This window comes from Chlamydotis macqueenii, chromosome 14 (genome assembly GCF_036417535.1).
Source record: "Chlamydotis macqueenii isolate bChlMac1 chromosome 14, bChlMac1.mat, whole genome shotgun sequence".
Lineage (NCBI taxonomy): Eukaryota > Metazoa > Chordata > Aves > Otidiformes > Otididae > Chlamydotis > Chlamydotis macqueenii.
Window position 1 is genome coordinate 12,906,955 of NC_141569.1, and position 24,203 is coordinate 12,931,157.

Below are 24,203 nucleotides of genomic sequence, written 5' to 3' on the forward strand. Positions count from 1 at the left end.
CCGAAGTCATATGGTTTCAGATGGCCCTTAACTGTCTCTCACAAGCAACTTCAGAAATCTTGTTGCAACCTCCTGAACTCCTGAACCAACCTGAACTACAGCCCCATGCTCTGCTCTTCTGAACAGCTACTGAAAGGGACAAATCTCGCCAGCTCTAGCTTGCATTCAGAGTAGAAACAGTTACATATGCCTACTAACTCATCCGTCCTTCTCAAGAAAAGCATTACTGCTCTGATTGCTCACTAAGCTTGAAGAATGGCATAGGAAGATAGCACATACACATTAAAAAAAAATGTGAAGGAGTAAGTAGAGGAGGAAAAAAGTATGATCAAATTCTCAGCTGGTGTAAAACAGTCTGGAGTTTAAGTCAATGACTGCAGAGCAATTTTTATCTTTTCAGATCCATACTGCACGTTGTGTTTTTGCAATCAATCCACAAAGAGATGTGACAACCACTATCCAGCGATAACCATTTTACAGTGGCCATTACAGTTACACACAGGCAATCATCCGAGCGCCAGAGCCTGATGGGAAGTGTGCTTCCCCCTTTCTATTTCATTAATGAAGGACAACACAAAGAAGTTAAAGTATATGTTAATAGTTCTTCAAATAATATACTTGATTACATCACTGCCGAATATTTTCCTTCATATTTTTGTAATTAATCTGACCATGAAAAACAAATTTATGCCTACAGTTTGTATCATTATAAACTCAACTCATTTGATGTGGAAAACCTACAGTTTAATTGCTTGATTTAGATTTGGCTGGTAAAATGCATACTGAAACATTACTCTTTTAATTATGTTAATTTATAACTGAAAAGCTAAATTTACAAAGCCAATAACATTAATTATTTACTTGCCCATTAAAGTTGAATATTTATTACCTAGCTAATTGGCTTCATAAGTCTGCCAAAAAATTAAAAATGAGTTTATGAACTGATTTATACAGGAATTATACTGCTATCTATCAGCAAATTGTGTGCATTCTATGAATTGCTCTGAGAAACAAGTATACTTCTTTCATTTGTAGTCTGTTACATATAGTATTTTCAAAAGATTTAGGTTTTTTTCCTTGATAAAGATGCCAGTTATGACTCAGAGCAAGCTCTTTTACTGTTCTGTACCCAAAATCCTTTATGCAGTGTGACGGACTTCCACTGGTCTGTAATAATTTACGAAGACTGCATCTCACCTGGTCATTTCAATGCTACATTCAAAGACTACATTGGGTTAAATCAAGCAAAAAGGGAAGCACAGTAGCTCAAAATAATCCAGCTCACAGCCAGCATAGCAGGGCTGTTAAGAAACAATATCCAGCAGTGAGGAGTCTCCATCCTCACTAATATTTTTGCTTCATTTCCATATGCAAGGTAACTAATATATTCAATATTTATTTATGCATGCATCCTCAAAATAATACAATTAAGTTACTAATGCCTACAGAACAATTTGAGTGTTACCTTAACGTACGATGAAAGGCTAATTTTGATTGGTGTCAAGACAGAAATTCTAATTCCCTTTGGCAGGGTCTTTCAACTCCAGCACAAAGCAGACACCTTCTCTTCTTGCTTATGATCCTTAAATATCTGACTTTCCCAGAGGGTGACTGGATTACCGAAGAGCTGCAGTGGTACAGCCACCAGCGTGAGGCAGAATGGAGCGCTGTGATCTTCAGTTTTGCTCGCGCTTCTGTGAAAGCCCTCTTTGACTGAGGCCTACTAATAATTGGTCTGCAGACTGCACAGGATAAACTCCATAAAAGAGTCAACCCTGAGACAGCGTTTACAGAAACGGTAGCTAGAACGTTCAATATTTATTTATGCGAGTGGCCTCAAAACAGGATGATTAGGTCTAAATTACGGTCTACACTTCCAACCATGGTGTAATTGTGTTGCAAAGGAAGGATCGATATGTCCAAGAAAGAGAGGTAGTAGGTCAGTGGATTCAGTATCTCATCTTACATGAGGAGGAAGGGGTCGAATCACAGTTTAAAACTTTGATGCCCTTAATTTTTTTCCTGTAACAAACTTATGCACATCAGAGTGTCATGGAAGCAACCACATCTCTTGCTTTGTGTTATCGCATACCTAGGAGTTTGGTGCAACACACTTCTCTGTGGGCTTTTACCAGTAGCCTGAACAGATCAGAAAGCGATCTATGTGGTGACATTCACTGATGTACAATGACACCACTTGTAAAGCTTTGCCTCAGACGTGTTTGACTTGTCTAAATTACATCCGCAGCTTCTTCCTCCCAGCAAAGTACAGCCCAATGAGATAACAGTAAGGAATCACAAAGCAGGGCAGAGGAGGAAATTTCTCTGCCTTTAAAAATTTATTACTTTAAACATATGAGACCAAAGGTCAAAGTCTCAGAAATATCAATTATTCAGAAAGCTATTATGAGTTAAAGTCCATACAGAACTCATTTAGTTGTGTTATGCATTACTGGAATTTCAGATTTTTTTAAAAAAACTTTGTTAAATATAATGTAAGTTATATTTCTTAGAAAAAAAAATCAAACTTAAAAACAAGTCTTTTGTTTAAAAAGCTACAGAAGAAACTAATTTTAACATACTCCAGAAGTCTTGTGCTGTTCCATGTTGGTTTCAGCCGTGTTTGCTGCACCTGGCCTCTCCCTCGCTATTATTAAGGTATTAATGGTTTGGCACAGACCGGTGCCAACACATCAGACTGCAAAATCCAGATCAGGTCTGGCATGAAGCAGCAAACCTCGCAGATAAAGACCTGGTACAAGGCAGAGCTGGTAAACAAGGATAATACTGCATGACAGACAACCAGCCGAAGAGATGGCAAACAGAAGATAACTGTCAAGCATGTGGTATTTTTAGCAACAATCAACCAAAATGCCTTAGACATCAATTTCAAGGCACTTAATCCTCTTAATGACATGCTACAGCATTTGTTTACAATTAGGGTTTCACTTTGTTTTCTACAGAAGATTCCCCTCAGACTCTCGCGTTCAGTGTGCTTTGTAAATAGTTCTGTGAGTACACCGAGTATTAGGTCAGAGTTTAGTTATCACAGGGCTAAATTACTCCTGCTGGGTCATTATTAATTCTCCTAATTTTACTATCATTCACGATCATTACAGCCACGCAGCACCCTATGGATACATTTATTACAGAGCATAAAACCAGTGCTGGAATAAGATGCTGACATGCCTACTCTGCAATCTTTGTGCAAAAGTCTGAGAAATGTTGAAAAAGAATTATCTTTAAGACAACTTTTTAAAGGCTTACCTCTAGATTCCCGCCCTCCGCCCACCTATTACATTTCCGTATGATGTTAGAGAAGTTCTCTGTATGTGATACTCCACTGCAGTACAGGCGATTGCCCAAGGAAAAACTCTTTCATAGTAAATACACCAGGAAAAGGGAAGGTGGAGAGAGAGCAAAGAAGAGTATACCGCTGTACACAGCAATTTCCATTAAGAGAAAGCATTTATGAAAATAGACATTTAAAAATATCTTAATGTATATTCTCCTCCCCCTTCAAAGAACTTGTGCTACCATACATATCTAACACCAGCATATGTTTGATTGGGTCTCGGTTCAGAAGAGCAATTCATTCAGGGAAGAGCTTTTAGCACCTGCTTAAAACATGGCAGAAAAAAAACGTTAAGCAGATGCTGCAGTGTTTTCCTTAATCAGGACCATAACTGGATTTATGAAAACATAAATCCTTCCACTCGTGCATACGGATTTTGAAATTTTGGTTCTGTTAAAGGCAACTCTCTACCTGTTTGGACACCTGAGTCTGGCAACAAGAGGTCACAATTCTGTTTTAAGCAGCTGTTCTGAAATAGTCCCAAATATTTCAGGGCTATTCCCTCCAACTTCCCCAGGTTACCTCCCTTCAATAACGTTGCAACACATGTTGAGTATAGTGGATCACAGACTAATAATAGCAGTACTACTGCTGGTTTTGCTGCTTCCCTCTAAGGTTGCCTACATCCTTTGTGAATGCCGTGTCACAGCAGCTTCTGTTGGGAGCCCATCAGTTTAGGGGCTTACAGTGACATCCCCCAAGCTCTCCTGAAGCAATGGTCCCTATACAGCAATTCCTTATTTTGCTTGTGTGCAATTGTTTTTTCTTTTTAATGACTGGTGCTCACTCACACTTGGGAAATGTACTTTCTGGTCTGCCACCCAAACAACTAATGAAAACTAAGGTAGATCCTTCTCACATCCCATGGCCAAAACGTCTGGGGACATTAGAGTTAAATATTAATAAACCGCTCTTAAAAATTTTGTTAAAGTCAGGTCTGTAGCCATTAGCAGTTATTGGTCAGTGAATTCCTTGCTACCCAAGAATGTGCACCTCTGCTAAAAGCTTCCACCAATCCACAGTCAAAAAGTTTGAAAGCTACAAGTCTGAGCTCAGCTTTCTCTCATACATGAGAACACGGTTCTTAAGCGAGCATCAGACTCCCGGCAAAAGACAAAGTGCTTCTGCTTTGCTGTCTTTTGGATTAGTCACCCACTCAGAGAAGGAAATCAGATTAGTTTGAGCATAATAAAGCATGTTAGATATTATTTGCTGCTCATAGGTACAAGCAAGTTTAATAATTTGCTCTGTATCTTTTTGGGTTTTTACAAACCTTTATTTCCCTTGTACTGTCCTCTGTGATGACAGGTACTACGTTTGCCTTCCTCCAGACTTCTGACAATTTCCCTGTCCTCCGTAAGCTTCTGAGAGTCATCGTAAATAAATTGGTGGGTACGTTTCAGAAGGCGATGCTGACCCAAATATATCACACTTATCTAAATACTCCTTATCTTGTTCTTGCCTTTGCTCATAACCCCTTGTTACAGGGAACTCTGCTAGAGATCTGACACAATTATTAACCTTTCTGTGAAGAGCAATGCAAAATAATGGCATTTGGTATTTCTGTCTTCTCTGTCTCGTCCATTTACTTACTTCCCTTTCTTACTGATGGACTTTTGCCTTCCTCTTACTGCCAGTGCTTTTGTAAGTCATTTCATAACCCTTTATAGCTGTAACTGACTTTGTCTCTCCGTCCTTCTGATTTTAGCTTGTGTGGCTGCACAACTGGAGTCCTTAGCCATACACGTTTCACTCACAAGGTTGGTACCATTTCACATTAGTGAACAGCTCCTGGCGTAGCCATGCTAGTTCCTTGGGACATTTTTTTGGTAAGACTGATAACAGATGATCAGAGGGCTGGAGCGTCCAGAAGAAATGGCCATGAGTTGTACCAGAGGAAGTTTAGATTGGATGTGAGGAAAAACTTTTTCTCCCAAAGAGTGGTCAGGCACTGGAATGGCCTGCCCAGGGAGGTGGTGGAGTCGCCGTCCCCGGCAGCGTTCAAGAGGCGGCTTGATGAGGAGCTACAAGATATGGTTTAGTAGCTGTGGCAGCAATGGTAGTGGGAAGACGGTTGGACTAGATGATCTTGTAGGTCCCATCCAACCATGTGATTCTATGATTCTATGACAGGCTGAGAGAGTTGGGGCTGTTCAGCCTGGAGAAGAGGAGGCTCCAGGGAGAACTTATAGCAGCCTTCCAGTACCTAAAGTGGGCCTAAAAGAAAATTGGGAGGGACTTTTTACAAGTGCATGTAGTGATAGGACAAGGAGTAACAGCTTTAAACTGGAAGAGGGTAGGTTTAGATTAGACATAAGGAAGAAATTCTTTATTATGAGGGTGGTGAGGCACTGGAGCAGGTGCCCAGAGAAGCTGTGGATTCCCCATCCCTGGAAGTGTTCAGGGATGGGCTGGATGGGCCTTTGAGTGACCTGGTCTGGTGGAAGATGTCCCTGCACAGGGAGTTGAACTAGATGATCTTTAAGGTCCATTCCAACCTAAACCATTCTATGATCTTGAATTCATTACCCTCTGCCCAAACCCAGTCTGCTCAGACACTTCAAAAAAGTTATGTGATATATCCTATACTTCTGGCCATCAACATATCTGTGTCCTAAGCTGTCTTCCTATAGCCCACTGATCAGCATTAAGTTATTTTCCTCACTGAGAGCAATACCCTTGTGAAAATATCCCACAACCAATTCCAATCAAAATGCCACCTGCCCTCCACCTACCCTCTCTTCACAGTTTCTCTTGAATATTCTGGTGGCATCATTCCTTCAAAACCTTTTGGATTCTGTACACCTTGGTCATGACCCCTCTTAATCTCTTCTATTTTAATGAATATAAACATAATTTTCTTAACCTCTCCTCGTAGTTTATAACCCCTGAGGCCCTTTATCATCCTTAAGACTGTATCCATAATTAGAGTGTCTAAAAAGATTGAAAGGAAGGAACAAGAAAATGCCTACTTAATACAAATTGGTACATGAATAACCAACACATCCCTCCCAGATGCACCCTTCCCATTTGAACCCGAACGCTCAGTGTTGGAGGGCAAGTCATCTGCTGAGGTCTGCGTATTGAGCGGTTTAGCCAGGACAGCCTTTGCAGTTGCAGCATGCACCACTCCTCCCGAGGGCATACCGCAATACTCATCTTTCTGGTACTTGCGCCAACTCATTACAGCTACACATACAGACACATGCATTTGTATTCTCTGCAGATAATTGAAAATTTACACTTGCCCATGCTATATATCAAACTGCCCTCCATCTGTCCATACACAGCCACACGTACAAGTTCAGATATATACACACAAGTGGCAGAATGTTCCCTGCATGTATACACAGGTATGCACGCACACAGATGTAGGGATATGTTCAATGTTGCTGTCACCAAGGAAAGAGAACACTGACCACAACCACTTCTAACACAGCATTGCAGATGAGGATAACACACCGAGCGGCCTTCAGCACTCGCTGTGGCTGGCGTTCGATAGTTGTACAGATCCCTGAATCCTCCACTGATAAGCAGTGGAGAAGCCTCCAAGGGATGAACGCAAAGTCACAAAAATGCCCAGGGCATGGAAGATAAACACCTTGCAGAGGATATTGCTGTTAATTATGGATTATGCTACATGATATTTAGAATTTGGAATCTGCCACAGCAGATCAGACAAGCACTCTGTTTAGACCAGAAACCTGAATCAGACAGTAGGCAAAAGCAGATGCTTCAGGGAGAGGTTTGAGAAACCCTTGCAAACAATCATAGAACAACTAAACCATCTGGGCTACTTTCTTCTGGATCTTGATTAACCAGAGTTGGCAGATAACCTGAAAAATAATAATTTATCTACCTCTCAAGCATCTCCCTTTCAATCCTTACCATTGCATGTTGAATAGTCTCACTGCTGTGAAATGAGGTCCAACCCTTTGGACTGCAGCTCTTGAGCTTTTGTCCTTAGTGACACCTTGTCACAGTTTGTCCCCCAGCCTCGGCAACTCAACAGCTCCTCCCACACCCACAAAATATGAAATCACAGGCTCATGACCAATCTGCGGCTCTTGTAAGAGCTTCCTTGCAAAATTTGCTCACATGTTAGTGAATCACTTCCAATCTATTTTGCATAAGCAAATTTAAGGTATTTCATTATGGAAATATATGCCAAAACATCTTCCCACGGAGCTTCATACTGCCATGGTCTGACGCAGTTACGTAGGGTCGAGACTGCAGTACGTTCTACAGAACACAAGGCTGCAACCCGTTCGTAATGGGGTAATGATCTACGCAAGTATAAAAGGGGAAAATGTATTTATTTGTCCTCGGCATGCTTTCTAACGACATATCTGCTACCCAGCAGGTACAGCCAGTAGTAACAACCTGCAGAATAAAAGGTACTAAACTGTAGCCAATGCCAAACTTCCAAGTCTATTTTTTTTTTTGTCATTATTATCTGTCAGAAGATGGTTACTGTGAAATGTTATCTGCATATTTTATCATGCCTACATTTATGCTACAGGAGCAAATCAGCAGCTGAAAATAGCTTTGTACTCCTCCAAGAAATCTCACGGCCTTTACAAGATCTTAAGTTGGTAGTTCTTTATCAGCATCTTATTTATCTAGGCAATGTGCTTCATTATTACTAAGGGTGGGTGATGTATGCTGCTGTTTAATGCTACTGGCCTTCACAAAGAAGTGCAGCTCCAGCTTTGGAGAGTGCAGACATTCAGTCACTTGGCTGGGTTAGTGCTGTAGAACACAACTGAACAGTTACAACACTGCTATTTAGTGCCAAAATATCAACCCATCAGCAAAAGCCAAGCCAAGCCAAGCCTGCAGCCTCCTTCCTCACAGGCAGACCTTCAGCCTCCGAGCAGCACCTGGCACATGGAGGAGAACATAAACCAGAAACCACGTTTCCTCAAGCCTTTGACACCCAACACTGGCTTTTTCTTTCCTCAAGAAGTTTACTGCCAAGTTATGTGTCAGGCTGTTTTCTGCAGCTCTGAGTGCTCTCACCAAGTATCCTTGCAAGGAGGACAAGAAGGTCCTGGAATTAGAGGTCAAACCTTCCCTCTTCCAAAGCAATGAACATGAAGGCCCATCTCGCGCTGCAGTCCTCACAGTCCTCCTAACTCATTGCCATGGAGGTAGAGGCCAGCAGCTCAGCAGCCCTGGTACAGCAACTAAAGAGCTGTGGTTTTCACACTGTCTCTGGAATGACAGGGACTCCCAGGGCTTCTGATCTCTGCTTGAGCTGTCCGTCAACTGGGTGACTGAGGCCTGGAGCTGCAGGGCAGGGGAACACAGCTCAGCCTCCAAGCTTGGGTTTGGCTGCACTTCAAAACACTACATCTCTTTTGTGGTTCTTCTTTTTTATTTGATATTCAGATATTTCACTCCTCTCAGAAAAAGAACAATTTTCTCCTCTCCTCTCACCAACTAACTGGAAATTTTTAAGATAAATCAACTCTTTTGGGACAATTTTGAGTAGCTGCCACATAGCTACTTCTCATTACTCCGGATGAGATTTTCATATTGTTAGGAGCTTAAAATAATGATGAACTTCATATTTCTTCTCTGGATACATGTTTGTATGCTAGCATGAGTGTTCTGCTGGTTCTTCTTACTTTCTACTCTCCCCCTGTAGATCCAAGCTACAGAAGCTCATACCTACTCCACATCTACTATCTGGGCAACAGCAGTTAGTGATAAAACTCAGACAGGAGATGACAATTACTTAACTAGAGCACATCCACCACTTTTTGGCCTGTAAACAAAGCAAATAATTTCATTATCTCTCCTCTAGCTCCTGAGCCACAAATAATAGAAACAAACAGCTCACAGAGTTCCTGGCTGAAACAAGGTAATAACATACCAAATAATGATCAACACAGGCTCTAATTCTTGCCTTTAGGATATAACTGGTTAGGTAGTGTCTACATACAGGTGTAACTGGGCAATTACATAACCATGAAGAGTTGCAAATATTATTAAAAATCCAGTTGATAGAAGCAAATTGCAAAGTACAGGCTTGTGAATGCAAAGCCATCAAAAAAAGGTAAAAGTTTTTTAGTCTTGCCTGCTGGTTAAAAAAAGAAAAAGAAAATATTTATTTCCTCTTACTGGTGAAGGTGCTGGCTTGACAGCCCTGAAGAGTGATCTATTTATTCAAAGTAACGCTGGCAGCAATGGTACACATTTCTTCCAATGTGCCAAACCCCGCATCTATTTTCAGTTCCATCAGTAAGCTAAAGGTTAAAGCTATTTATTTAAACCCACACTCATATGCCATTTAAATTGACCTAAATTATTGTCTGAGTTGTAACCTCTCTGTGTTGAAGTCCCCTCAGGGGCTCCTTCTTCATTTCAGGCTCAGAAAATTCCTCCCTCGCAGGATAAAAGCTGGGTAAGGAGCATCTCCAAATAGAAATGGAGAAGGAAAGTCGGTAGGAGGAGTTCATCTTCAAAGAATGCCTCTTGGTGTTGTGGATACTGCAGAAAACTTGCATTTTATAAGCTAAATATCTGGAGAGGTTAAATCCAGTCAATGAGATAAAAGATCTCATTGTCATTCCCATTTTAAGGATTCCTTTAAAAACAAAAGAAAGGGAAAAAAAAACCCCACAACTAAAAACACTACATGTCCTGCCTGTCTTTGTGGCAGGAGCTGGAAGGAAAACTGCCAAAACATCTCCAAAATGGAAAAGAAAATGTAGTCCCACGCAATCAGCCCACTATGGAAATAATCCTTTGCAAACAGTCCTCTCTGTGCCAGAGGACCAGGAGGACTGAGGAGGAGCAGGAGCCTCCTGCAGTCATGCACCAGTTCACATGAGCAAAGTGCCATCCCAGGAGTGAAATTACTCTCTAGGCTGATAAAAGGCAAAGGGAAAGCAGCATCTGGCCTACAATATTTAGCCTTTTCTACACAGTTTAATGCCGTGTGAAGCATGGTAAAAGCAAAGCTTCCTCAGCCCTAGGAAGACAGCTGGCAATGAAACGCGGCAGGGACACCATATGATGGAAGGCTCCTAATTACAAAATCTGTGTCTTGCCTGTCAGAGCAACCACACAGTAGCACAGGGTATCTCATAGACAAGCTGGGGAAAATCAAGCAAAGATAAGACTTGAAATCCATCTCCAGATGCAAACTTCCCATGCCTTTGAGTGCAGCTGGCTCTTGGATCGAGCTGCAGCCCAGAAAGATGTGGTTCAGCAAGGTCAAGATATCCCCAGAGTTCAGGAGCTGCCCAACTCCGTCTGCTGATCTGGAACCTACCACAGATATTCAGCGAAGAATTTCACGGACATCCAGTTCCATCAGCATGAGTGATAATAACCAGACACCAAGATTCGCCCAGATCAACACAAATGACAAGGATGGAGAGAAAAAGAAAAAAAAAAAAAAATAAAAATCAGTAACTCAAGAGGTTTGAATTTCATTTAATGCTTGCCAGACACATAAGAGGACAAGGAGGACTTTCTCTTTCAACCTATACGCAGTGCCTCATTACGTACTGATACTGTTAATTGCTATTCAAGTGCCCAGAGGCAAAGACACAGTACACTTTTAACAAACTGCAAAAATATTGTTAAATACATCAGTATTACAGAGAGGAAGGCAAACCCCGCCAATACCGTGAAAGCAGGCCTGGAGAGAACCAAGGGAGCTGACTCCACGCTGGTGTACAGACTGGTACCGGTTAAGTTGATGTAAAACCCGCTACCTTTATGCTACGCTGCAGTCACCACTGTGGACTACACAAACCCTCCGCGTCTCCTAACAGCAGGATCTCGCTGAGATCATGGCAGAGACATGAAGGGCCACATGTCAATGGACTTCTAAATCTGGGCCTTCCCTCCTCCCCCATTCTCCAGTTGCTGAAGTTCTGCTATATTAGTGCATCGGCACCACTGGAATTATACAGGCCCCACCGTCTGCTGGGAAGGCACCAAGCAGTGACATTTTCAGCTGCACTGCCAGCATGTTTCTGCAGTACCGTGAGGGGAAAAAAATAAAACTGAAAGAGCTGGCAGACCTCTACAGTAAATATAATTAAGCTCCTAGTAAACCATATGACTTTTGCTAAATTTGAAGTACAAACGATAAAACTGTTTTATCAGTTTACGCTGAGTAAGAAAGGGATAAAGAAATTGATTTTTACAATTCAGGATGAGGCAACCCGAGCCCTGCAGAATCATCATCATCATCCAGGCTATGCATAGGTGGCACAGCTGGGCACCTAATTTTTAAGACAACTGTAGATAGATATTTAAAGCTATTGCTCAAAGGGCTTAAATAATGAGTTGTAAATTAATTCATTATTATTTGTTGTATAGCTGATGAAAAACAAGTCAGATTTCATATGCTGTATGAGTTTTGGTAGAAGCTGACAGGCGATGCTCTTCTCCAAGAGACAGAAGCACCTAACGCAGAGGCTTAATTTCTGACCATGCTTCAATTCCAACAAGTGCTTGTTTCCCGTAAGAGTAAAGTTTTCATGAACTGGGGGTAAATTGGACTAACCTTGGTTAAAGTTTAAAGTTAATAAGTATGTGCCTAGAAGAAAGCCTGACAGAACCTTCCAGTCAGGAGCTCTGATATATATGTTTTGTAATCATGCTAAAGCATTACAAGACCCAAGTAGATCTAACTAAAACCAAGTCAAGTCAGTGCTGCTGTTTTTAGAAGAATAAAGAATAAGAAGGAAGAACTGTTAGAAAAATAATAACATAACATACTAGTAAACACAGAAGAAGTCAGTCAGGAAAGTGTGTACACTTTCATTTCAAAGAAGAAAAATGGTCACAGAAATTCTCAAATAGTAAAACAAGACTGATAAGCACTAACACTCCACAAAATTAAATTACATTTAAAAAAAAAAAAAAAAAAAAGGAGGAGAAGAAGAAAAAAAAAGCAGGAGCAATGAGCCCTGATAGGGAAAATGATGGAATTAACATATCAAAGGAAGGAGATAGGAGAGTAATCCAGAGGGTAAATACAAAAGGAAACTTTAAGGGACACCTTGGGATAAGTTTTCTTTGAAGTACTGCACTTCCTAAAATAATAAGAGAGTTATCTAAACACACCCATCATGTATCACAATTATTGTACTAGACTTTTACTTACAGGAAATTCATTACATAAGTGGAGAGTAAGTGCTCCTATGGAACAGGCCTAATTAAGAAGCTCTCATTATGCGTGGAATTAGTGTCAGGGACACAGAAGCCAAGTCTGTATTTCAGACCTCGGGTGCACACCCAGGCCGCACACAATCCTCCAAAGCAGAGCAGCTTGGTGGTGACTGAAATCGTTACAGCTAGTGTATATCTTATTAAGATAAAAATGGTTTCATTGTTCTACATCTCGTTTCTTCCCCACCCATTTCCACGGACTGTGCAAGATCACCAGCAACTGTTATGTCACATGCAACTGGCAGTAATTCATTTTCCATATACGCCAGAACAAAAAGCCTTGCAGGCCATTAAAATAGCATTAAAAAGCATAGAACTTGAAGACAATTAATCAGCCATCACTTTGCAATCACTTCTGCAGCTTGCTGCTGGTGCATTTCCTTTGTAGGGACATAGCATTTGTCTGCAATTGAGATGAACCTGATTTGCTTTAGCAATTTGCATCACAATAAATGGTTAAGGAACAATTTTGTTATTGGAAAGACCAGAAGAAGCGGCACCAGCTGAAGAGACATCCAGTTTCTACAAAGCAAGAGACTACTCGTGACTGTACAAGACCAGTTGCCCATGCTTTGCATAGCAAAACTGAACCAATGAGGTTTCTTTGTTACTTTTTTGACTGTGTTGGAAATATAGCAATTGCACAGTTTACAAGGAAACACATACCTAGGGTATTGCCTGAGGAACTGCTTGGGCAAGGTCCTTTCCTAAGACTGTCCAGACATTATCACAATGCAGTATGACTTCGGCAAGAGTTAATATTCCTCCTCTCTGGGCCTCAAGCTGCTCTATGTCCAGCTCTATGCCCACCTTGCAGGTGCAGTGGCACATCCAGGGTGGATTTGCTTGCTGGAGCCGTACTGCATCCAAACGGGATAACTCGAAGTGAGTAGCAGCAGATACTAATTTCTGAACTTCATTCTCCAACGTACGTGACAGACGATACAGATATCTCCAGATGACTGATCTACATCCAATAATCAAATACATGGTAGATATGATCTTTAGATGAAATTCAGTCCAGAAGTTTAAAAGGAAGAGGAAATCAGATAATGAAAATTCTGCCCTTAGTAACACATTTTTTTAAGTGACAAAATCTATAAAAACTTCAGGCAGAAACATAAAGTGCAGCTGAAAGATTCATTGAAAACCAAATTAATATTTTAATTCTGTCAGCATGGAAAAAAGTCTATAAATGAGATGAAGTTCAGAATGACTACCAAGCACAGTGATTTATTGCCTCTTCTCCATAATTTAAATTACTGTTTCTTTCATGTTCACTAAATTCCTCCTGTAGAGTTTCAGCCTTAGTTTCTCACAAAAAAAAAAAAAAGGCAGCTTGCACTTTTAGTACTCTGTACTGCTTCAGAAAAAAAAAAGGAACATTAAATTGAGAAAAAAGCCAGTGTTTTTCCAATAGCTATGTCAAAAATCAACTAGGCTGAAGGACTAGAGGTAGTATTAATAAAGATTTCTTCACCTCTGTAACTCTGCACTTACTCTCTAAGCAATATAAGTGGGCTTGTTTGCTATACAATCTCCACAAACAATAAGTTTTAAACAGTGAAACTAAAGATAGTTACGTATTTGTAACACAGCACAATGCTTTCAAAGCTGGATTTGCTGGTCAGGGTTATATTTTAGCTACATGCACTTTAAATTATTTTCCCAACTTTTCCTTAAGCATATCCTCTCAAAAAGCAGCAAAAATAAAATAAATCAATCAATCAATCATGAGCATTTGGCTTGACTGCTTCAAAGAGTCTACAGCATCACTAAACAGGAAGCTGCCAAAATTGCAGTCTTAAGTGGAGATTAATTGTTAAATTAACTTGAATTTAATACAATTAAGTGATGTATCATGTTCATATGAATTGATCAAAAGCATCGTCAGCAGCCAGGCACAGATCGATATTTATTAATATGATTTTAATATTAATTTGACACTTAGCATACAACTGCTTTTGTTACATGTCTGTGATGATTGCCATGACACTGTCAAGCCTCTCCAACATTCCTGTCATCAGAGAAATAAAAATTTCCAGGTGCTATTCCTGCCATCAAATTTCTGCTCTGTGACATCATGACACCAGCACGTTAAGTACCCTGGACAGCGACGCCTGCCTCTTGACAGTGATCTGGAGAAAAATGTCGTCTTCACCTCAAACCTTGCAAGTAAACTAATTGTGGTTAATCTCTTGGCTGCTTTTACAGCAGCGCCTTTGCCAGGCAGCTGAGATTTTCAGTTGAACCAGCAGCGGTTCCAAACACCACACACCATCTTGCCAGGTGCTCACATTAAAAATTTGATGTTTCCAAATAAGGTTAAAGGACAGGCAGAATGGAAATTGTGCGTTAATGAAAACAAATCAGCAATGGTTCCAAGGCCCCACAGAATATACGACCCACAAAATGGCAATTCCAGTGCACACTAAAAGATGTCCAGAGTCTTAATGGCTAGTTATGAGCTTGATTTAGTTAATTAGAGACAGATACCTTATTACACAGACAAGTCAAAACCCTCCATCCCAAATACCATCTGCAGCCTATTACACATCTTTTATAGAAGATTATTTCTGCCTATCTTTAAAATAATATGCAAAAATTAGTCTTAAGTCTTTCATGGAGTTACCTTTACAAATTAGAAAGCTTTTCTGTACATCATGCTTGAGATATAATTTAGGTTCTTTATGGTGAAAAAAAGTCAGTGCAAGACAACAAAGCATTCCCATACAAAGGAAAACCAATTGTGGCGATTTCAGCAAGGGTTTTATTGAACAAAAGCTTTTCATAGACTCTTGCTGTTCTCCTACATAAAAATTATTCCTATTCCATCTGCAAATCTCAGGTCTTAGCCTCAGCATAACAACTGTGTCTGTCATTCTATTGAATTTATTCTGAGATACATTGTATTTTGAAAACTACTTAATAATTCAGTATTTTCCCTTAGCCAACTTAGAGCATCCTTTTCCAGAAACAATCAACATTGTGGGATTCAGATATGCTTACTCATGCACAACTGGATTATAGGAATATAAGAATAAAATGAACAAAAATGAAAAAACATTCTGCACTTCCTAAAGCAGGATTTTAATTTTATCTGCCATTGGCTTGAAAGTTATACTCAAATTACCTTAAAATTTTAAAGATCCCTTATGGGATAGATCTGAGCTCACGTTACTTATATCACCCCACCGAAGGTAATGAATCCATATCGATTTCTGCTACCTAGGAACTGCAAGAGCCGGAACTTCAGCAAGAAGTCACACACATATATCTGAAGGTAGCATTTAAATCTTGTAAGGAAATGAAGCAACTTTCATTTCAAAGTCCCAGAAGAGCAGTGCTGGAGCTGTTTGCTCTGCTCAAGCTGCACGAGAAGAATCAACCACATGTACGTGCTCCTGTCCCTCAGAGACTGGTGATTTGCTGAGTGTGCAAAATGACAGCTGGATCCAGTTAACTAAAGTCAAGCTCATAACTGGTAAGAGTGTGTTTTTTTAATAACAGCAAAACAAAAAAAAAAAAAAGAATTTAGGGCTTTATTGAAATCTTTGTGTCCCATCCTTAAGCTCCACAGTGACCCTTTGTCCCTCCCTCATCAACTTTCAGCCACATCTCAATTCAAATACTCTTCTTTATTTTGCTCATTTAAATGTTCTCCAAATAGTTAATTTGTTTGGATACTCACGTAAATCATTTCCAATCTCAAAGAGATGCATTATTATGCTGGGCAGCAGGATTTGAGAAGAAATACCACAGCAGTATCCTGGGACTTGCTACCTAAACCACAGCCCACTTCATTTGCAGCCAGCCGACGACAGCAGCGTGTCCACATGCATGTTCTGACAGCTCTGCATGTCAGCTTCATGGCTGCGCAAATGCCCAGACACTACAGGGCTTTAATCTACCAACCAGCTTTATTTTCAGAATGTGAATTGTTTCAAAGCTTATGTTACAGGCCTGACTTTCAGTATTAACAGTTGTTCTTTAATACCAATTAGAAGAAAAAAAAAAATAAAAAAAAAAAAAATCAGCCTGGCTTGGAGTAGGAGAAACATCCTGGCAACTGGATTTTGCATTTGGGATACGCTCTGCTGTGCCCCTCTCAAGCAGCGCTGCATGTCTGCCTGGCAGTCATCCCTACCCCTGTATTCGGAGCAGGAAGAGGTACTGGTATTCAAAGCACACCCCAGCTAAGACTACCACCATATGCTGACAAAAGATCTTGTATTAGATCCTAGGACAGTTGTTTCGCTGCCACCTTACATGATACAAGGTGAGAGCAAAAGAAAATCAGCGTGAGGAAGAGAACTAAGAAAGCCAAACAACTCAGCCCAGGCATCAAGCATTTGTCCTGCTTGGGCACGGGGAAACTTTGTGCAGAAAGCTGGATACTGGTCTCAAAAAGTGCCTCTGATGCACAGACTTAGTTTTAGAGCTTTTAAGGAAAAATTGCTTCTAATTCAAGTCATTAACAATGGTTATTCAGAACTGCCAGGGGAAATAAAAAGCACCCTACCACCTCATAAGAATAATGTAGTAATCTGGAAAAATTACAGTAATGTGTCACTTTCACTTTCGTTCTAAATAAAAGGAGAGAAATAAAAATTAAGTATCATATTAAGCACAAATGCTATTTCATTCCAGATTTCTGAAGGGCACTCATTTCAGAGTACAGTGCATCTAGACATCTCTCTTTAAAAAAAAAAATGAATTAGGCTGTGAAAGAATATTCATTTTCTTAGTGAAATTTGATCTCACTTCACAGCTTTTCTAACTTCATTAGAAACCTCTTAGGGAAGTGTGAATTGTCAGGCACAGTCCTTCTGCAAACTGGACAATAATATCATTATAGATCCATTAGAAAGAGAAAGGGAAGACAGGAAAAGTGTCATGAGCAAAATACCTTTGAGTGCTTAAATTGTTGTTTTCATGTACTGAGAAGTGCTAACTGCTTCCTCTGCCATTGTCACCTTGTGCAATACAGTGCCATACAAATAAAATTACCACGTGAATGCATTGCTAAACTGGTAGGTGAAAACTATTACGTGCACAATCTTAGCACAAAGAAAATCTCCTCTCCTCAGAGTTATTTGTTTAAAAAGACTATTCTACTTATATACAAATATTTACATAGCATTGAACAGCACTGTGTTGATCTCCTCTTGCATTACATTTTTTTTTAATAGAACTATTCTACTGCTTTTAACAATTTTCAAGAATATTACAAAAATATCCCCTGCATTGGGAACATAAAGATTAAAAGACACTTCACTGGGTGTTTATATCCTACTTATGCAATGGAGATGTAAAATAGTTCCATAAACCTTTAGAGCTAGTTGGCCTAGAAAAACTACATTCATATTAAAAGTTTAATTATGATTACAAATATTTTCATAAGCAAGCAGCCTTGAATTACTTTGTATTTACCCACGGGCAGATACTGTGGATTAACTGGGATACAGCAGCTTGTTATCCCAGAGCCCACACATAGATGCTTACCACAGACTAGCTTAGACTTAAAAGGTGAATCAATATGGTAGATCTCCAAGATACCATCCCTAAGGAACAGGAAAAGGCCTTCCTAGATTCAAGCAATATAGTTAACAATATTCTTATGGCACAGATCCTGATTTCTCACACATCATGTCTGCCAGGGAGGAAAGATCCTTATGTGGCATGGGCAACCATACTCAAGAAATTCCACTGGGGATCAGGCAAATGCCAGTAATTTTAAGTGAGACCTAGATAGAAAACACCCATTTTTTTCTAAACTGAAAAATATCACAAGGCATGCCGGAATTTTGACCTCACCTTGCTTTTTCTTTCACCAATGACTTTTAAATAAAACCGTACTGAAAGTATAGTCAACATTTTTCCTTTATCATAACTCACTTTGTTCTCCAGTCAACAAAATTTCTAACATCCATCTGCAGAACTGCTTAAAAATATTGTGGAGAAAAATGGTAGTCAGAAATACTGGGGACAAGGGGGATGGTAAAGTTCTTATTTCAAATGTAACTAATAAAAAATAATGAATTAGGCTTACGTTTAACAAACCCTCATGTTCAATATGCCTAGTCGAATACACCAAGCCCACACTTCATATCTACCCAGTGACATTAAGGAAGAAGATATCCCATCATGAGGCATGAATAAGGCTGGTTATCTTCACCACTTTCATTAACTTTAAAAAAAAAAAAAGGGAAAAAAGACCCAAAACTCCAAAAAAAAACCAAAACAAAACCCCTCACAACCCAGGGGGTATTCTCAGAAATAAGTAGCCGCTGCTATGTACCAGATCATCGCTGGAGGCATTTCCTGGGGAAAGCAGCCGCGTGAAACCGATCTGCCCTAGATCACAGCGCTGCCCCGGGAGACTGCGAAGAGGCGAGGAATTCAAACATGAATGAAGTGTTTTCCTTGCACTGACCAGTCCACTCCTCAACACGCCTGGCTGGTGTTACAAAATTGTCTGCTTCAGCACAACACTTGCCAGAAATTATTAACACTCAGATTTCTCAAGGAGAAAGACTGGCTCCCCTGCACTGCCGAGATAGCTGGCAGAGCAATGACTGCACGAGGCAGTCGGCACACTTCAGCGCTTCATTTTACCCTGAGACAGAGAAACAGGGTAGAGCTGCAGAAGCTGCTTTCTTCTGCTTCACTTGCCATATACAGGAACAATTTAGGCAGGTGAGAGAGGCAGCAATTTTGGCCTCGTTGTGTGGGTACAAAACTTCCTACATGCAAATTTCAACTACCTAAAACTCACCTTCCACCTTTGCTCCCGCCACGTTACCACCTCACTATCCAAAGAGCCTCATTTGGCCCCATTGCTGTAGTATCTGTAAGCACCTCACCATCTTTAACATATTTATTCTCACAAATCCCTGGAAGACAGAGAATCACGGTTATGTCATTTTTTGCAGATAGCTTTTATGCGCCACACTTTCCCAGGCATTTGACGCAAGTCACACACCAATGCCGAGCAGGGCCAGGGGAAGAAACGAGGACTGGTACCCACTGCATCGAGATGCAACGGCATCCCCTCCCCAACCACTCTGTCTTCAATAAGAACAACCTGTCCTTTCCCTTAATTCCTCCTGCAGCATTTCAGTATCTTGAGTATTAGCTAAGATACCAGACAACATTATCTACTTACGTCTCATTAAGTATTTGAGATTTAATTGCAGTGAACTTGTGAAAATGGCAGATTCAGAACAGCCCATACACAACCAGCACGTCAGTCTGCAGACTGAAGCCAGGGTTGCTGACAGCCTTATACTGATAACAAACTGGTAAAACAGAATTAAACAGCAGATATTCAGTCAACACACTGGCCAGTCAAAGACAAGCCCAGAGCAAGAGTTTCCAAGAACCACCTTTGCTTCCTGCCCTGCTCAGGATGGGTGCACAGGGATGATCTTTGCCCCTCCAGATGCAAGTTAATCCCCCTTCGATGCCCTTTCAGCTACCAGGTGTGATGCTATAAGCATCATGTAACAATTACAGTAATATTTGACAAAGTTTTGTCAGATATTAGCTACAGTTGTTACCAAAAAATACTATTTAAATCCAGTAATTTTTATCGAGAACACATATTTTTGAAAAATTCTTCTATTGAAAGTGTGCTCTTTTTTCTTACCAAAACTGCCATGACTATTGTGCTCCAGATAAACACTACTGTACAGATCATTCAAAAGAGGATCTTAAATCTGTTCAGAGCCTTTAAATTAATCAAATTAATTTGGCTGCCACTCATTCACCCTCAGGGCTGAACTCAGCTAAAAAAAAAATAAAGACAACTCTCTGGTGGAAAGCAGAGTTTCACTTTGCTTTAGTTCATTTCAGTTACGACATCAGACTTCAACGTCCTGTCTTTACAGGATCAGATAAAGTTTTTAATGTACGCAGCCAAGTGTTTAATTCGCACATGTGTGGCTCTACCCAGTGTTACCTGGAGTCTGCTTGTACACCTCAGGATGCTCAAAGGAGGAAAACAGGTTATACTAATTTATTTAATCATTAAATATATTCATTTAAGGATTAAAATAAATTATTTGATACAGGGCTATGTGGCAATAAATGAGGAGGAGGAAATCCAGAGTTGCTTGGGGCTGGCAGATCACAAGTGGCTCCTAGGATTACATGCTGGTAACAGTCAAGGCAGGCAGGGATGCTGCATATAGAAACGTTTTGGCCAGAAAGCTCAGTTTGTGTGAGGGAAGAGAACAGGGGTAGATGTATGCAGCTTTATTCCAGGCCCATGCATGGCTTCTCCCAGTGCTGGGCACTGCTGCGTTAGGGGAAGTGAAGGCACACACCCCTGGGATGCAGCACTTCCCCAGTACTATATTCTTCAGGATATTAAGACAACAAAAACTGATGGAGAATATCAGAATAGCACAGAAAAGTCTGTCCCTGGACAAAAACAGGGAAAAAATAAAATTAAATTAAAGAAAAAAAAACACATTAAACTGTTGAATGAAGGCCCAGGAATACGTTAACTTTCTCTTGAGTCTACTGAAAGGCAGAGCCAACTTAGGCTAAAGCTGGAGGAAAGTACACGAGTGTTTTCTTGATTTAGTCCTAAAGAGGACTGGAAAGGAAAATAACTACTACAGACCTGGAGATGTGCCACTGCTTGTTTTGTTTCATGCTTTTGATGAGGAACTGAACACAACCAACGCTTCCCCCCCCCCCCCCTTAAATTTCCCCCTATTTTAAAATCAATTTTCTAATTTGTCAAATCACACTTAAACTAATCTTCATATTTTACAGCAGCTTATTTTTTGGTGAAGCAGAGCGACATGCAGAGCTCCATATCCCCTGGGAGAACAAGTGTAGGCTGCAAAGCACTCCACGGTTTTGCATGCTGCTGAGCCACCCCTCACGCTCCTCTCTGTTTCTGTCCCAGGCTCCTACCACCCTCCCACCGGCATCGCAGTAGGTTCCAGAATCATCAACTCGCTGTCAAAGCTACCTTGAAACAGTGCAGCTAAATGTACAAATCATCTTTGTATAGTTTGCTCTGAAAGAAATGGTGCAAATTACAGCTCCCAACTATGCCATTATGTCACCAAAACAACAAAAACTGGCAATGAGAAACAATGTTTCAAAGAAAATTGGGAACCGATAAGCGCCCACTATTATTTGAATTGCAGAAAGGTCATCCTTTTCTACAACAAATTTTTTTTTTGCATGTTTTCTGTGTTCAAAGCACATGCCTAATGGCAACCCAGAGCCCAAACTTGATGTAATTTACACCTTATGCAGACAAACACAACAGAGCACTGAAACTCTATTTAATAATCTCTGTTTTCCAGGCTAGAAGAATAAGAAAAAAAAATGCAGTGAAACCCAAAACTTGGGTAGGCTACTGTGCTGCTTGGAAAGGAATACACTTGTGTCCTGACCTAGCACACCTCAGCTAGCTTGCTGCATTAAAAATTAAATAAAGGTTTTGTTACTTGGTTTTTTTTGAGGGTGAGATAGTGCAGAAACAGAACGCTGACATTCATAATATGAATGTGGATGTTTTAAACCACTGCTCTTATTATTCTATTCCTATTATTCTAGTCACATTCAGGCAAAAGTTTGGTATAGTTTTTAGCCAACTCTGAATATGCAGAATATCACACAGGCAAAACATCCCACTGCTGTTGGGCCACACTGCTCTCGGGTAATGAGGAAAGGAAACAAAAGACCAACTGCAGTATTTCTCCCTTAGGAAAGGATAAATTTAAGCTAATTATATACTTTGTCTGCAGTGAAGAGAAATTTAAACCATGCTTCCTTCCTTACAGCTAATATTTATGTTAACAAAAAAGGAAAATAGCTACTAGGATACACCTAGAACTGAGCAGCAGGCCATTATATACCTTTTGATAGATTACAGTGGTACTAAAGAATAAAAAAAAGTGTGGATACTACCAGTGGAGACATGCTTTAAACAGGACTCCACATTGTTTTTTTTCCATGATACAACGTTTTATCCAATTAATCATCCCTCTCTCATGGGTTTTTCCTCCTTTTCCAGCCCTAGGTAGGTCACCGGATAGTGATGCCAATTTGTCAAAGTTCTCGTGCAACCTTCTGCTTCTTAAAAAGTGAGGAATCGCAGTGCAATTACAAAATCTATACCATGCAAGGCAACTCCAGTGCCGGGGTCTCAGAGTGACCTCTTTGTGCTGATAGAGGAAAAAATAAGGCTCCTTCATTTATATTAGAGATTAAAGTCTTTATCCCTTGCTGCATCAGACACTGCAACTTCCTTTAAAGGTGTAATTTGTTAGGAATTTTGTTTTGTTTTTAAATACGTACAATGAAGAAACGAGGAAATAACATGCCAGGGTCATTACTCCTATCCTATTTCCTTCGGACTTCACACAATTTAATTATATAAATATAGAAATTCAATTTTATTTTAAAATAGCATTCAAATGCTTTCTGAAAAGACAATTCTTCAGTTACCAGGAAAGGAGAGAAATCATTCAAAGGCATATGTCAAATGGGGAAAATTAGAAAAGCAAGTGCAATTCTTTGCCCTGAAGGATTCAGCCACAAGAGAGAAGAGCAAAGAAACTACACAGTCTCTTCTTTCTAATACACATTGAAAAAAAACACAAACACACCAATTTAATATATCCTTTTCAGTATGTGGGACTTCAGAAAGTTTAAAAAAAAAAAAAAAGTCCAACATTGACAACTTCAAGCTCCCCCAGGAATATGTTTCAGTTGCTAAAAAAGATCTTACTCGGACATTTACACATGAAATCAGCTGGACTGCCACTCAACATCGTGCCTCAGCACTTCCTAGAGCTCTCCATAAATCTTCACATGCTCCAAAAGAGAGGCTTCAGACAGAGGCTGCTGGCCACCAGCCCTTCAATAATTCACTTCTATGAAATAGTTTTCTACTGCTTGCACAGAGCCTGTGGGCAGCCTGGTCTTCGAAATGAGAGGGGCAAATTCAGTAGTAGGCACAAGGCAGCAGCCGGCCCCAAGCACACTGCCCTCTGCCCCTCATTCCTCCCTAAACTCTGGACAACACAGGTAGGTGTCTGTAAAATAAAAAAATTAAAAAGACTCACCAATGTAAGAGCCAAGTCACGCTTTGACAAAAGTAGCTTTTTAAAAGAAAATGCCTTAGGTGAGTAAAAGGTTCTTCTCTTCCAACTAAGTGGCAATGTTAGAGTTCTTCAGTGATTTTAAGAACAAACCCTCCAAACCGATGAGAGAATTTGCATGGCCCCTACTGCTGCCGTTCCTGCCCCCAGGGTCCTAGGTCACCTCCTGAAGACCTCCACAGTACGTTAGACAATGTCTTCTCCAGCAGAAACCACCTGCCGTCACCCACCCTTCACATGCACCGTAGTCTCTGAGACACCAAACTCAAGTTTAGTGGAACACATCTTGTTCTCTGCTGTATATAGCAAGGAGTCTAATCCCTCCGAGATTAAACTGTCAATCAGAGGGACAGTCCTTCATCCCTGGAGGAGATCTATTACACAGGGAAATTTCTTACCCTAGAACTTTCAGCAACATGTCATCCAGTTCCTCTTTCTATGATTTAAAAACAGACAAAAAACCCAAAAGAACAGGTAGGTTTTTTTTTTTGCTATAAGAAAGGCAAAGGAGG

General features: G+C 40.3%; 1 protein-coding gene across 6 annotated transcripts in view; it reads right to left on the reverse strand.

Annotated features, from left to right (window-relative positions):
- Positions 1-24,203, reverse strand: part of SGCD (sarcoglycan delta) — a 335,023-nt gene that overhangs the window by 222,461 nt on the left and 88,359 nt on the right. Inside the window, exon 1 of one of the 6 annotated variants that reach the window (XM_086758693.1) lies at positions 10,641-10,700. The exons of the other annotated variants lie outside the window; for them this stretch is intronic. The gene's annotated coding sequence lies outside the window, so the exon portion shown is untranslated. Of the gene's footprint in view, positions 1-10,640; positions 10,701-24,203 lie in introns of those variants that run through there. 6 annotated transcript variants of the gene reach the window in all.